This window comes from Dipteris shenzhenensis, chromosome 4 (assembly GCF_047967505.1).
Source record: "Dipteris shenzhenensis isolate YYH24624 ecotype China chromosome 4, Dip_SZ_1.0, whole genome shotgun sequence".
NCBI classification, from domain to species: domain Eukaryota; kingdom Viridiplantae; phylum Streptophyta; class Polypodiopsida; order Gleicheniales; family Dipteridaceae; genus Dipteris; species Dipteris shenzhenensis.
Genome location: NC_141599.1, coordinates 29,609,001 through 29,616,245, shown reverse-complemented (window position 1 = coordinate 29,616,245; position 7,245 = coordinate 29,609,001).

Below are 7,245 nucleotides of genomic sequence, written 5' to 3'. Positions count from 1 at the left end.
TGTTAATGAAAATGGAAATTAAGCTTGTCATAGTCCAATTCGAATGTGGTGACCAGCGATGGATTGTGATATTTAGAGTGGTCTAATGTAAACACACAAGTTTTTAAAAAATGTCTTTATAGGTGTGGAGTTCTGTTTATAGCTTTTTGTGGGGAGTTATGATGGTTAGACCAATGATGAAAGGCTTGTGAGGGTTGCAAGAGGATTGGATACTCAATATACTTGATCAAGTGTGGCACCTGGACAAATTAGGCCAGCTCCTTCCGAAGTATTTCAGAAAGAGCTGGAATATGAAACGATTGGGAGGTTTTTCTCTTGCAAGTGATGGGGGTGCTATGAAATCCTTCAAACTTATGTGGGAGTGGGCTCCTTGTTGATGATGCAATGTGAGAATGTTTACACTTATTATAAGAGCTAAGTGATATTTTTGGGAGAGCTGAGTCGAGAATTCAATTTTCTCTTTTTTGAGCATTGAGGTTCCACAAAAAGGAGTGTACAGCAAGTTGCATGTTGTAGTTGTTGAGATGGGGCAGCTACAAGTTGGAAGCTAATGGCACTTGGCAAGCAAGGAAACCAATTTGGTTCTGTAAGAATTTGGTGTGTCATGCTCTACCTAATTCTTGTTGAGTGATACTTCAACATAGCATTTTCTAGCAAAGCATAGAGATATAGAAAGAGTAAGCTAGTGTCGAGAATTGCTGTTAATAAGCTTAGTGCAAAGTGCGGCTCTGCCTCAGTCTCATACAGTCCCCTCCTAGATGTCAGGAGGAGATCGATCGCGAGCCGCTCATCTGGAACGGTCAGGGCAGAGATGCCGAGGGCCTTCAACTGGGGGAGAGATCACACATCAGGTGGGACGGCTGGATGCGGGGGCCAGCCCGGTCCCTTCGAGTTTGGAGGGACACGTACAGACACTTGGAGACCGCTGCTCTAGCAGTCGCAGTTGGAGGTGCCCGTGGAGCTCAGGCGAGACGCACGGAGATAGACGGAGCGATTCCAGCTGATTGGTTGGTTCCACCCGAGATTCAGATCCTCATGCCTGGTGATGACCGTTGGCTGGGACAGTTCACCCCCCGTGGCATTCCACTGGTGGTTGCAGGTCGGATGGACGACACCTCCGTTTCCTTTTTCGCGGTTATGGGGGACGGCCGACTCAGGAGAGAGGATGTGCTCATCGACCCCCTACTCCCATGGCAGAGGGTTCGGGTCGTAGGCCTCGTGGGGAAGGTTTGGCGGATCGATCCCAGTATAGAGCAGGATCAGTTGCAGTTATGGCGACTCTGGCTTTGGGAGGGGCGGGCCTTGTCAGAGCTTGATTGGGACCCAGGAGAGTGGAGATGGCCAGAGATTGTGACAGGTCAGGGGTCGACCTCTTTCTTTGCCTACAGCACGACATTGGGCATGAGAGTTCTCGGGAGGATGCAGAGCCGTCCTCCCATCCAGCGGCCCAGTTGGTATGCTCAGGGTATCTCCAGGTTATTTTTGCAGGCCTTTTGGAAGGCCTTGTGGGAGAGCTGGCGGCCGCGGAAGATCTCCTACTTCTTTTGGCTTCTCGCCCACAAAGGTCTTCCAGTGGGGAGCTGGTTGCGGCAGGTACGTCAGGATGGACGTTGTCAGATATGTCATGAGGACGAGGAGTCACCAAAACACTGCCTGTGGAGCTGCACTCGCGCCCATGAAGTGTGGAGGTGGACCTTCGGGATTCTCACTCGCGCAGCACCGGAGTTAGGTTTGATCACTTGGGGCGCGTTCTGCTGGTGCAGCATCGCACCTGGTTTTCATCACTTGTTCGAGGCATGTCTGCAGGACCCCACGTTCCTTATCACCCAGGGGACGTGGGGGCCGCTCGAGAGCATTCCACCGCACATGGCAGAGGTTGGCACAGGATCTCAGGAGAGGCAGCCAGTCTGGGAGATTATTAGCAGCATCGCAGGATGGCACATTTGGACCTCACGCTGCGCGCAGATCCTCGGTGGCACCTCCCTTTCGACTGCCCAAATCATGACTGACATCTGGAGTGAGGTTATACACATCCTCAGAGGCCAGTGGGACCAGATACAGGGAGACTCCCGGGCTAGCCGGGAGAAGCGGAGACGTTTCCTCCGTGATTGGGACACACAGGGCCTCTTCTTCGAGCATACTTCGCAGGGCCTTCAGTGGCGTTACTCACCACCTCTCTGGCTGTTTACTCACACTCGCCTGATCCCGTCGTGAGAGAGAGCTTTACTTTTTGTTACCTTTTTGGGCTGCGTCCGATTCGGCAAAAAAAAAAAGTAAGGCCGTTAATAAATTTAGTGTAAAGTCATGCGACAAGGTATATTGTTGCTTTGTGGATTTCCACAAAGCCTTTGACACAGTGCCTTGCTACCTCATCAAGCGGCTACATGACTTGGGATATGAAACAGAGATAGGTTGGGATATTATGGCACTTTATGAGACTTTCTCGCAAGGTCCAGATGAGGGGATGGACATATAATAATTTTGTTTTTCAAGAAAATTACTTCATTAAGTATGAATGAAAGCCATGAGAGCAAGCTCAAATGTGGGAATACATCATGCTATGCATGAGGAACAGATAAGATCTTGAGCACCATTGGGGTCAAACAAGGTCGTCCACTCTCACCAACCTTGTTTGGCCTCTACATAGATGAGATTGAGTCTTTTAGGAGGAAACTAGGAGGAGCTAGTTGCTGTTGGTTACTTGCTCCAGATTGTTTTGTAGGCTGATGACGTGGTGCTTTTATCCTCATCTGCTATCGTTGAGGGGCTCTAGAGATATTTAGATGTACTACTGGCTTTTTGTGAGTCCCATGACTTAAAGGTCAACTTGGGTAAAACCAAGGTTATGATCTTCATCACCTCCAGAGCGGCTGCACACAGAGAGCGGTTTACTTTTGATGGGGCACCACTTGAGATCATTTCAATTGGGACTTTTGTTTTCTGAACCTATCTTCATGATGAGATCGATGATGCAGGCACGCTTGAGTAGAGGTTACACCTCCCTAGCCCGACTGGTTTGGGTTTCATATTGATAGTCTACCACCCTTCTAGTAGTACATTGATGCCCCATTTGTCCCGTTTTGAGGCAACGAATTCAACCCAATCATATGAGAGGATCTCCTACAGCTACACACATTCAAGTTCAGGCTAGCACAGGCAGAGCTCCATGTGAAGCTCAGTTTCTATCAAGACCACTGCTTGCATATTTTAGTAGAGGGTTTCATCATCCCACCGAGGTAAACCCAGATCCACCTACCACATTCACTCAGGATTGCCCTTGGATAGTTATGTGTGTCATCGCACCGACTCTGTATCAAGACCGGGCGAGCATAGGGGATACCCAAGGAGAGTCATATCTGGACATTGTGTGAGCACCATGAGGTGGAGTTAGAGGAGCACTTTTTCTTCCATTGTCCTGTCTACTATGAGATTCATGGACAATACCATTGCCTTTTTAGAGATATATTGGAGGGCCTCTCTAGACTCCTTCTATACCCAGATCAGAGATGCATGGCAACTTTTATTCACGAGGCAGTCGAACATAGAGATCCTCTCATTAGGTTGAGGATACAGGAGCAGGAGACCATGCATGGCCCATCAGAGAGTATGATCATAGAGTTCTTCCAGGTAGAGCAAGTTGCTACCCTAGCGACAGCCAGCAGGAGAGGCAGAGACCCTGAGACCAAGACGTGGCACACCCGACAGAGGAGAGACACACATATCACACTCATTGACATCTCCTCTGTTTTTAGACATGGGGTATAGCTGATCGAGGTTAAAGTGGCGCTCATCAGATGTCGATTAGCAACCAAGAGGGCATGACGAGAGTTACACATCCAAATAGTAGTCAACAATCCATTACAGGCTTCTTGCCTACACCATCTAGTTCGTCATTGTGTGCATCTTAATGTTATGTATGCCTATTGTATCGTATTGTATTAGAGCAGACTACATCTCCCTCTCTCTCTATCTCTCTCTCTCTCTCTCTCTCTCTCTCTCTCTCTCTCTCCCTCCGCATGCTTTGATTTCTTCACCATAGCCAACTGTGATGCATTTATGTGACTTAACATCCAACTTTCTGCAATGATATTCATGTATGTGGGCATATCTATGCAACCAAATATGAGAAGATGCCCAAGGCATGACTTGTACCCAGTGAATGCTTCATAAGGTATCATAAATTGAACCAGTTTGGTTAGAAGCCGACTAAGCAAGTAGTTTGTAGTGGTAGTTGCTTCTACCCAATACTGATTTGGAAGATGATTTTCATTTAGCATTGCTCTAGCATTGTCTACTAAAGTACCATTCTTCCTTTCAGCTATTGCATTCTGCTGAGGAGTATTTGCACATGTAAATTGTCTTTGAATGCCATTATTTTTGCAAAAGTTCATGAATGTTGAAGACTTGTATTCACCTCCTTTATCTAATCTCATGACTTTGATCTTTCTATCTAACTGGTCCTAAACCATGCTTTGAACTCTTGGAATCTAGAAAATACTTTAGATTCCTCTTTCAGATGATGATGGAGATCATTGTGTGAGAGAGTAGTGGCAAAGCTCCCCTTGTAATATCTTGCGCCTAGAAGATGGTATGATGAATCTTAAAGGACGAGGATAGCCAAAATTCTCTCCAAAAAAGATCCACCCATACTTGGAAAATTAGATCTAGAGAGAGACTTATTACAAATAGATTGAGAAAGACTAAAATCCTACACTTTTTAAGGTCCCCCAATTTGTGGAGGGACTCAAGATCAAAAGAGGACACACCCTAGATGTACCTATGAATTGTGTAGAGACCAACATGTATAAATATCTCTCAATGGAATGAAGCTCCTAGCCTTTGGGGTTTAGTGTTCAAGCTTAGTATTATGTTCATGTGATTGATCTCCATTCTAGCATGCCCTTACCCTTGCACTCCCCACCCTTGTACTCCCTCCTCCTCGCTCCTTCCCCCCTCCTCCTTCCTCTCTTCCTCCCTTCTTCCTCCTCCCTCTTCCTCCTCCTTCCTCCTCCCACTCCTCCTTCTTCCTCCTCCCCCCTACCCCATCCTCCTTCCTACTCCCTTATCCCTCCTCCTCAACCCTTTACCTCTTGAAGTCATGAAGGAGACTAGAATTTGAGCAACTGCGTTCAAGTGAGGTGGAAGTTTGAGTGAGGGCTCTTGTTGATTTTCATATTCCAATGCCTGATTTATGTTGCAAAGGTATCATGCATTCTTATCTTTTATGTTTTATCTTTTCCCCATTAAATACTGAGAAAGCATTGCACTTACTCAATTTACCTATATGTTGAATAGAGAGGAAATTTAAATATGATATTGTTTTTGTGTATATTAGACCTTTGCTACTAGAATTTTTTGTGCACACATAGAGAAGAAGAATTTCATATGGACTTAATATTTTCTTTTGGATAACTTGAGAATTCTCTCTTGAAAGGATATGGCCACTTAGATCTCCACTCCACTATTCTATTATTGCACTAACTAGGCTAAACATGACTCATTGCTGGGGGCACATTCAAACTTTCATTCTCCTCAACCATAAAGGCATCTTTATGCAACTGATCCTTTTCAATAAAATTTCTAACAAAAATCTCACAAAGTTTTCCTATCACTAGGTGAATGACCAGCACAAAAAGAATAGATTGATTATATGCTATATAAGTATTGAAAAATTGTGTAAAACCTAGTAAGATTGTTCACCGTGACATTGAGAAATTAGGAATATTATGTTAGAACATCATACCAAATATAGAATAAGTCCTTATCTCACCCTCTATATGGAATATCTACAGGATGCACGTGATACATATTTTGCATGGGTGTGCAACACTCTAATAAAGGCAGATGTTGAATTTTCTTCGCTACTAAAGGGAGCAAGTCTAATACTCCTAATTTTCTCAAGATTGTTCAAATTTTTTGCAGCATTTAAGTGAAAGGAAAATAACTTTGATCAGTTGAGTTGAGGTTTTATGTTTGATAAATGTGAAAGAGGATTCTATGTGGGATTTAGCATCATAATGTGTTAGTGGCAGTGTATTGAAATGTTTTAGCTAGCTTGACTAGTATCTCTTTGAAGGCCTCGAAGGCCAGCAATTTTAGCAGATGGTATCCACGAGATCTAGGCTCCCCGCTTACATTAATTCCTCATTAATATTCCCTTATAACTTTGGTTAATTGGCATTTCACCTTCGCAGACAGCTAATTAATTAATGAGCACTTCTTCTCACTAGGGGACCATGGCATAGCCAAAAAATGGAGAAATGGGACTCCAAGGAGATCTAGTTCCTTATTTAGTTGTCCTTTCCAAGATCTTTCAAGGGCTTGGTGTTAAGTTCCGTGTGGTAAAAGAAAACACAACCTTGACCTTGAAAGAAAAAACCACAGTCTGATTGCCAACTTTGTACTAACTCTTCATTCTCAAACCTAACATACATGCATCTTGAGAAAATCATACTATTTCCTATTCTACCAACCCTGAATTCCCAAGAACAAAGAGCTTTGCCATTTCTATTCAAATGGAAAATGCTCTAGCACTTATAATGTATTTTAATGACGCCTTCTCCACCTTTGTCTTAGTAGTTATTGACTCCTTCATAGACTCATTACACATGGAAAAAAAGACAAGTAAGTCCTGAATATCTCACCATTGATGCCATTGGAGGAGATACTAAAAAAAAAAAATTAACTATCATTGCACAAGAAATTGGAGAACGGTAAAAATTATACAATGAAACCAATGATCGCATAATAATAATATCGATTTCTATTAAAGTATGTTTTAAAGAAATTTATCTTTTAGGGTTTCTAGGATGGTATTTCATGTTGACGTGCACTAGAATTTTGATTTCATGAAACAATCATTTAAGAAAGAGAATATATATTTTTCATTTTTTTTTCTTCTAGCTTGTAGAACAACAATCAGCCTCTTAAATAATAATGACTTTATGGGTATCTATTTTATCAGAACTTGTGTAAAAGTAATATTAATTTATCAAGTATGGGGTATGTCCATCTTGATGATTAATATAGTCTCTGCCTATAAATTTTGGAGGTTTGTCACTTACTTCGTCATAATCATCTAAGAAAGGACACGATATTCATGACTTGTAGAAAGTGTCGGTCGAATGCCTAGCGAATGTTGCCTCGCTCGAATGCAGTCGCTCTAGAGTTAGGGAGGGATGTGAGAAGATAAAAAAAGAGAGTAGCAAGATAGGGGGGTTATATTGAAGGTAGACCACCCAGTCC